The 8110-nt window shown below is 49.8% G+C and overlaps 8 non-coding genes and 1 pseudogene across 8 annotated transcripts; all 9 read left to right on the forward strand.

The window, feature by feature from the left end:
- The first annotated feature begins 285 nt into the window (after window positions 1–285).
- LOC135021703 (U1 spliceosomal RNA) lies at window positions 286–449 on the forward strand. The gene has a single exon (XR_010218921.1). It is a non-coding gene; the product is annotated as a U1 spliceosomal RNA (small nuclear RNA).
- Window positions 450–601: 152 nt separating this feature from the next.
- LOC135021861 (U1 spliceosomal RNA) lies at window positions 602–736 on the forward strand (annotated as a pseudogene).
- A 702-nt stretch (window positions 737–1438) lies between these two features.
- Window positions 1439–1602, forward strand: LOC135021941 (U1 spliceosomal RNA). The gene has a single exon (XR_010219135.1). It is a non-coding gene; the product is annotated as a U1 spliceosomal RNA (small nuclear RNA).
- Window positions 1603–1754: 152 nt separating this feature from the next.
- Window positions 1755–1917, forward strand: LOC135021868 (U1 spliceosomal RNA). Its single transcript, XR_010219069.1, has one exon. It is a non-coding gene; the product is annotated as a U1 spliceosomal RNA (small nuclear RNA).
- Window positions 1918–2587: 670 nt separating this feature from the next.
- LOC135021943 (U1 spliceosomal RNA) lies at window positions 2588–2751 on the forward strand. The gene has a single exon (XR_010219137.1). It is a non-coding gene; the product is annotated as a U1 spliceosomal RNA (small nuclear RNA).
- A 152-nt stretch (window positions 2752–2903) lies between these two features.
- LOC135021836 (U1 spliceosomal RNA) lies at window positions 2904–3067 on the forward strand. Its single transcript, XR_010219045.1, has one exon. It is a non-coding gene; the product is annotated as a U1 spliceosomal RNA (small nuclear RNA).
- Window positions 3068–3735: 668 nt separating this feature from the next.
- Window positions 3736–3899, forward strand: LOC135021726 (U1 spliceosomal RNA). Its single transcript, XR_010218944.1, has one exon. It is a non-coding gene; the product is annotated as a U1 spliceosomal RNA (small nuclear RNA).
- Window positions 3900–4051: 152 nt separating this feature from the next.
- Window positions 4052–4214, forward strand: LOC135021877 (U1 spliceosomal RNA). The gene has a single exon (XR_010219076.1). It is a non-coding gene; the product is annotated as a U1 spliceosomal RNA (small nuclear RNA).
- A 671-nt stretch (window positions 4215–4885) lies between these two features.
- Window positions 4886–5049, forward strand: LOC135021935 (U1 spliceosomal RNA). The gene has a single exon (XR_010219130.1). It is a non-coding gene; the product is annotated as a U1 spliceosomal RNA (small nuclear RNA).
- The last annotated feature ends 3061 nt before the right edge of the window (window positions 5050–8110 follow it).

Raw genomic sequence — 8110 nt, forward strand, 5'->3', positions numbered from 1 at the left:
TGAAGCCAACTTTGACCCACTGCTTGGATGACATCACCATATGCAAATCCATCTGCGGCAGGCCTTCCCCCAGGAATGCTTGCACTAGTTGTTGCATTTGGTTTGTTGTTTGGGGGTGCTTCAGTATTAGGCAGCCTTCTGCCCTCCCATGTTCATCTGAAAATATGTGTTCTCCCTGCAGTTGTTGTCCCCAGATGAGAGTTCCCTTGTGCTGCCTCAGTTGAATCTCCTTTACTTGACAGAGATGTGCCTGAGCAGCGGCCCTCCCCAGCCCTATCCCAAATCATACTTATTTTGCATAGGAGATACCATGGTCATGAAGATTGTTCTCCCAGGGTTAGGTTCATTCATTGCGTTCTGGGTATGCTGACCTCTGTGATTTCCCCAAATGTGGGAAACTCAACTGCATTATTTGTGGTAGTGGGGGACTGTGTTTGTGCTTTCCTCTGGTCAGCTCTGGTAAAAGTCAGATTTCTTTGTCTCAGATCTTCCTCTAGCCTTGTTCTTCTTTCAAGAGTTCCCTTGTGCTGCCTCAGTTGGATCTCCTTCACTTGACAGGGGGGTGCCCGAGCAGCGACCCTCCCCAGCTCTAGCCCAACTCCTACTTACCTGCCAGGTGAGATACTATGATCATGAAGTTGCTTCTCCCAGGGCAAGGCTCACCCATTGCACTCTGGGTGTGCTGCCCCTGCGATTTCCCCAAATATGGGAAACTTGATTGCATAATTTGTGTTTCCCCTAGTCGGCTCTCATATAATTCAGATCTCTTTGTCTCAGGTCTCTCTCCAGCCTAGTTTGCTGTCTGTTTCCACTTCTTTTTTCTTGAGCCCCTCCCTTCTATACCCTTGTGCACTATCCTGACTTCTCCTCCTGTCTGCTTACTTTGTGCCTTCCGATGCACAATGCAAACTACAGGTAGTGCTGCAGGGCCCACACCCTTTTACTTGCCTTACAGAGCAGCTCTGGAGCTGTTACAGTGCCAAGCTGCTGCAAGAAATCAGCTTGAATGCTTCAGGGGCTGGGGCATGGCCAACATGAGCCCCACACCGAAGTAGGGTGGGGGTGTTTAATGCGAACTAAGGGTCATCCAAGCGCCGCAAAAGGCCGCCATGCCCTGCATACCCCTTTTCTCTTTTCATATGCAGATGAGGGTTCCAGCCAACTTTGGCCCACTGCTTGGATGACATCACTGTATGCAAATCCGTCTTCTGCAGACCTTCCCCCAGGAATGCTTGTACTAGTTGCTGCATTTGGTTTGTTGTTTGGGGGTGCTTCAGTATTAGGCAGCCTTCTGCCCTCCCATGTTCATCTGAAAATATGTGTTCTCCCGGCAGTTGTTGTCCCCAGATGAGAGTTCCCTTGTGCTGCCTCAGTTGAATCTCCTTTACTTGACAGAGATGTGCCTGAGCAGCGGCCCTCCCCAGCCCTATCCCAAATCATACTTATTTTGCATAGGAGATACCATGGTCATAAAGATTGTTCTCCCAGGGTGAGGTTCATTCATTGCATTCTGGGTATGCTGACCCCTGTGATTTCCCCAAATGTGGGAAACTCAACTGCATTATTTGTGGTAGTGGGGGACTGTGTTTGTGTTTTCCTCTGGTCAGCTCTGGTAAAAGTCAGATTTCTTTGTCTCAGATCTTCCTCTAGCCTTGTTCTTCTTTCGAGAGTTCCATTGTGCTGCCTCAGTTTGATCTCCTTCACTTGACAGGGGGGTACCCGAGCAGCGACCCTCCCCAGCTCTAGCCCAACTCCTACATAACTGCCAGGTGAGATACTATGATCATGAAGGTGCTTCTCCCAGGGCAAGGCTCACCCATTGCACTCTGGGTGTGCTGCTCCTGCGATTTCCCCAAATGTGGGAAACTTGACTGCATAATTTGCGTTTCCCCTGGTCGGCTCTCGTATAATTCAGATCTCTTTGTCTCAGGTCTCTCTCCAGCTTAGTTTGCTGTCTGTTTCCACTTCTCTTTTCTTGAGCCGCTGCCTTCTATGCCCTTGTGCACTCTCCTGACTTCTCCTGTCTGCTTACTTTGTGCCTTCCAACGCACAATGCAAACTACAGGTAGTGCTGCAGGGCCCACACCCTTTTACTTGCCTTTCAGAGCAGCTCTGGAGCTGTTACAGTGCCCAGCTGCTGCAAGAAATCAGCTTGAATGCTTCAGGGGCTGGGGCATAGCCAACATGAGCCCCACACCGACGGAGGGTGGAGGTGTTTAATGCGAACTAAGGGTCATCCAAGCGCCGCAAAAGGCCGCCATGCCCTGCATACCCCTTTTCTCTTTTCATATGCAGATGAGGGTTCCAGCCAACTTTGGCCCACTGCTTGGATGACATCACCGTATGCAAATACGTCTTCTGCAGACCTTCCCCCAGGAATGCTTGTACTAGTTGTTGCATTTGGTTTGTTGTTTGGGGTGCTTCAGTATTAGGCAGCCTTCTGCTCTCCCATGTTCATCTGAAAATATGTGTTCTCCCTGCAGTTGTTGTCCCCAGATGAGAGTTCTCTTGTGCTGCCTCAGTTGAATCTCCTTTACTTGACAGAGATGTGCCTGAGCAGCGGCCCTCCCCAGCCCTATCCCAAATCATACTTATTTTGCATAGGAGATACCATGGTCATGAAGATTGTTCTTCCAGGGTGAGGTTCATTCATTGCATTCTGGGTATGCTGACCCCTGTGATTTCCCCAAATGTGGGAAACTCGACTGCATTATTTGTGGTAGTGGGGGACTGTGTTTGTGCTTTCCTCTGGTCAGCTCTGGTAAAAGTCAGATTTCTTTGTCTCAGATCTTCCTCTAGCCTTGTTCTTTTTTTGAGAGTTTCCTTGTGCTGCCTCAGTTGGATTTCCTTCACTTGACAGGGGGGTGCCCGAGCAGTGACCCTCCCCAGCTCTAGCCCAACTCCTACTTACCTGCCAGGTGAGATACTATGATCAGGAAGGTGCTTCTCCCAGGGCAAGGCTCACCCATTGCACTCTGGGTGTGCTGCTCCTACGATTTCCCCAAATGTGGGACACTTGACTACATAATTTGTGTTTCCTCTGGTCGGCTACTCGTATAATTCAGATCTCTTTGTCTCAGGTCTCTCTCCAGCCTAGTTTGCTGTCTGTTTCCACTTCTCTTTTCTTGAGCCCCTGCCCTTGCCCTTGTGCACTCTCCTGACTTCTCCTGTCTGCTTACTTTGTGCCTTCCAACGCACAATGCAAACTACAGGTAGTGCTGCAGGGCCAACACCCTTTTACTTGCCTTACAGAGCAGCTCTGGAGCTGTTACAGTGCCCAGCTGCTGCAAGAAATCAGCTTGAATGCTTCAGGGGCTGGGGCATAGCCAACATGAGCCCCACACCGACGGAGGGTGGAGGTGTTTAATGCGAACTAAGGGTCATCCAAGCGCCGCAAAAGGCCGCCATGCCCTGCATACCCCTTTTCTCTTTTCATATGCAGATGAGGGTTCCAGCCAACTTTGGCCCACTGCTTGGATGACATCACCGTATGCAAATCCGTCTTCTGCAGACCTTTTCCCAGGAATGCTTGTACTAGTTGTTGCATTTGGTTTGTTGTTTGGGGGTGCTTCAGTATTAGGCAGCCTTCTGCTCTCCCATGTTCATCTGAAAATATGTGTTCTCCCTGCAGTTGTTGTCCCCAGATGAGAGTTCCCTTGTGCTGCCTCAGTTGAATCTCCTTTACTTGACAGAGATGTGCCTGAGCAGCGGCCCTCCCCAGCCCTATCCCAAATCATACTTATTTTGCATAGGAGATACCATTGTCATGAAGATTGTTCTCCCAGGGTGAGGTTCATTCATTGCATTCTGGGTATGCTGACCCCTGTCATTTCCCCAAATGTGGGAAACTCGACTGCATTATTTGTGGTAGTGGGGGACTGTGTTTGTGCTTTCCTCTGGTCAGCTCTGGTAAAAGTCAGATTTCTTTGTCTCAGATCTTCCTCTAGCCTTGTTCTTTTTTCGAGAGTTTCCTTGTGCTGCCTCAGTTGGATCTCCTTCACTTGACAGGGGGGTGCCCGAACAGCGACCCTCCCCAGCTCTAGCCCAACTCCTACTTACCTGCCAGGTGAGATACTATGATCAGGAAGGTGCTTCTCCCAGGGCAAGGCTCACCCAATGCACTCTGGGTGTGCTGCTCCTACGATTTCCCCAAATGTGGGACACTTGATTACATAATTTGTGTTTCCTCTGGTCGGCTCTCGTATAATTCAGATCTCTTTGTCTCAGGTCTCTCTCCAGCCTAGTTTGCTGTCTGTTTCCACTTCTCTTTTCTTGAGCCGCTCCCTTCTATGCCCTTGTGCACTATCCTGACTTCTCCCGTCTGCTTACTTTGTGCCTTCCAACGCACAATGCAAACTACAGGTAGTGCTGCAGGGCCCACACCCTTTTACTTGCTTTACAGAGCAGCTCTGGAGCTGTTACAGTGCCCAGCTGCTGCAAGAAATCAGCTTGAATGCTTCAGGGGCTGGGGCATAGCCAACATGAGCCCCACACCGAAGGAAGGTGGAGGTGTTTAATGCAAACTAGGGGTCATCCAAGCGCCGCAAAAGGCCGCCATGCCCTGCACACCCCTTTTTTATTTTCATATGCAGACGAGGGTTGAAGCCAACTTTGACCCACTGCTTGGATGACATCACCATATGCAAATCCATCTGCTGCAGGCCTTCCCCCAGGAATGCTTGCACTAGTAGTTGCATTTGGTTTGTTGTTTGGGGGTGCTTCAGTGTTAGGCAGCCTTCTGCCCTCCCATGTTCATCTGAAAATATGTGTTCTCCCTGCAGTTGTTGTCCCCAGATGAGAGTTCCCTTGTGTTGGCTCAGTTGAATCTCCTTTACTTGACAGAGATGTGCCTGAGCAGCGGCCCTCCCCAGCCCTATCCCAAATCATACTTATTTTGCATAGGAGATACCATGGTCATGAAGATTGTTCTCCCAGGGTGAGGTTCATTCATTGCACTCTGGGTATGCTGACCCCTGTGATTTCCCCAAATGTGGGAAACTCGACTGCATTATTTGTGGTAGTGGGGGACTGCGTTTGTGCTTTCCTCTGGTCAGCTCTGGTAAAAGTCAGATTTCTTTGTCTCAGATCTTCCTCTAGCCTTGTTCTTCTTTCGAGAGTTCCCTTGTGCTGCCTCAGTTGGATCTCCTTCACTTGACAGGGGGTGCCCGAGCAGCAATCCTCCACAGCTCTAGCCCAACTCCTACTTACCTGCCAGGTGAGATACTATGATGTTCACTGTTAGGGCAATCAGGATGTGGAATTCCCTGCCAGGGAAGGTGGTAATGGCGGACTCTGTAATTGGATTTAAAAAAGGAATGGATACATTTCTGAATGAAAAAGCTATCCAAGGTTATAATACTTAAAATATCAACATGGTTAATCCGGGGGTAACATGAGTTATAGTAGCTAACTAGTCATAAAACATTATTCAGCAAGTATGTAGAATCATCACAACTTAAAACAGGTTGAACACGATGGGCAATTTGCCTCTATTCAACCTCAAAAACTATGTTACTATATGTTACTATATTACTATGTTACTGTAGTATACAGAACACCACAATGTAATGAGCAGTGATAGTGAGCACTGATGAGGATACTAGAACTGACACTGAGCAGCAAGATGCAGCACTGGACTATTAGTAATGTACTGTAGTATGCTGAGCACCACAATGCAGCACAAGACAATGAGCAGTGATACTGAGCACTGATGAGGATACTACTGAGAACTGACACTGAGCAGGAGAGACACACTACTAGTATTACTGAGCAGCAATAAGTAACCACTGATACTGAGCACTGATATTGAGATTTCCACTGAGAGAACATAGCCACGTCCTCTCCGCTCTCTCTTCAATGCACGAGTAAAAATGGCGGCAACGCGCAGCTCTTTATATGGAATCCGAATCTCGAGAGAATCCGACAGCGGGATGATGACATTTTCCCTTGTTCAGGTTTTCCGAGTCAGGCGGGAACAACCGAGCCTGCCTCGGACCAGTGTAAACCACATGGAGTTCGTCGGGAATTCGGTTCTCGGAGAACCGAACCCGCTCCTCTCTACCTTATACCCATCAATTTTTTTATTTTCAATCTAAGCCCCTGCAGTTTTCTGTAAGCATCTGCTTCGCTATGATGATCAACAAGTCACAAGGGCAAACACTCAGGGCTTGAGGCGTAGATCTTAGGACCAGCTGCTACAAGCATGGCAGAGGTGTCACTATCACTGGTGACACCCAGAGAGGTGGCGAAGGAGATTGTAATGCAGTGCGCGCAGATAAGCAGCGCAATGGTAAAAAGGAGGCATGGTTTCATAGGTAGGGGCGTGGCCTGGTGGCCTGAATCTACATTTTGTTGCTCCGGGTGTCCCGGGGGTTGGGGGCTGCACCCGGGGACTAGTGTGTGTGCGGTGCTGGCTCCTGCACAGTGACAGGGCATGGCCACCCAGCATGACGCCTCCATTCTTGACCATGCTGTAATTGCAGTCGCACTGCAGTTCAGCGTGATCATAAAAAATGGTGTAGCCTCCTGCTGGTGCAAACTGTATGTGCGCGCAGGAAGCCGCCACCATTTTTGTGATCACAGCGGCTGAATGTGATGTCATACAGCCGCTGTGACCACGCCCCCTGTGTCTCCTCCGTTGCAGACCCCATTTTGAAGCCTTGCCCCCGCACCGCTCCATCCCTGACTTGGAAATGGAGTGTTGCTGACCCCCCTCTCCCCCCCCCGCCCCGATTGACAGGCAGAGGCGATCGCATTCTCTGCGGGGTGCCGCAGAAAATGCAGGCACATGCGTATGCTGTTAGCAATTTTTGCAGTTGGATCGCTTATTGTGATTGCATTCCAACCTGAATCAGGCCCTATTACCTATCACAATGCGCTGCGGGCAGTACAAAATTGGGTTAATATAGGAGTAAAACTCCCAGACCTGTGCTCCTTAACTGTACCTGGTGGCTAGTGGAGCGGCTGCCCAGTAATCAGTGTCCACGCCAGTGCGCACACGGTCCACCCCCTACGGCCACGCTCCCCTTCATCAGCGGCCTCGTGATCCGGAAGGGCGGTGTGTGTGTGACTGACCTTAGGAAGAAACTGGAGCCTCCGCTGCAGTGACCCAGCAACCAGGGCACGGGAGTATACAGCGCCGCTGGGAGTGATGAAGCTGCAGTAAAGATGTCTATTAGACCTAGCCTGCTGCAGCCCTTGTAGATTCTCATAAAACAAGTTCTTCTTTTCTTGTCAAAATTAATAGCTAAGAATAGGCTGCCTGAGGCAGGCCCCTGTTAAGTGGCCTGCTACTGAAGGCACCAACTACAAACTGAGCTCCCTGTTCATGGAAGCGGGGTTATAGAGGAGGATGCGCTGAGCATCTTGGGAACAGTCAAAAGCTTTGAGCCGGTTGGTGCCTCAGATCAAGATCCTACTCTACACCCCAATGTGAATCCTTGTGGAGTCCAGTGTACCCCACAGAAGAAATTAATGTGTCACACCCATTGGCAGCAACCTTAGAATAGCTGCTGACGGGCACAATTGAGAAAGGAAGGGGGGGGGGGGGGACATTTGAATCCAGCACATAGATGCAATTCAAATATGTAATTTGTACCTTCCTATTTTAAAATATAATGGATGAACCTCACCCTGTGAGAACAATCTTCATGATCAAGAGATCTCATATGCAAAATAAGTATGAGTTGGGATAGGGCTGGGGAGGGTGGCTGCTCGGGCAGCCCCTCCCCCGTCAAGTTAAGGAGATTCAACTGAGGACGCACAAGGGAACTCTCGTCTGGGGACAACAACTGCAGGGAGACCACATCTGTTCAGATGAACATGGGAGGGTGGAAGGCTGCCTAATATTGAAGCACCATCAAATATCAAACCATATGCAACAACTAGTACAAGCATTCCTGGGGGAAGGTCTGCAGAAGACGAATTTGCATACGGTGATGTCATCCAAGATGTGGGCCAAAGTTGGCTGGAACCCTCATCTGCATATGAAAAGAGAAAAGGGGCATGCAGGGCATGGCGGCCTTTTGCGGTGCTTGGATGACCCCTAGTTCGCATTAAACACCCCCACCCTCCTTTGGTGTGGGGCTCATGTTGGCCATGCCCCATCCCC

This window comes from Pseudophryne corroboree, unplaced genomic scaffold, assembly GCF_028390025.1.
Source record: "Pseudophryne corroboree isolate aPseCor3 unplaced genomic scaffold, aPseCor3.hap2 scaffold_373, whole genome shotgun sequence".
Classification (NCBI taxonomy): Eukaryota; Metazoa; Chordata; class Amphibia; order Anura; family Myobatrachidae; genus Pseudophryne; species Pseudophryne corroboree.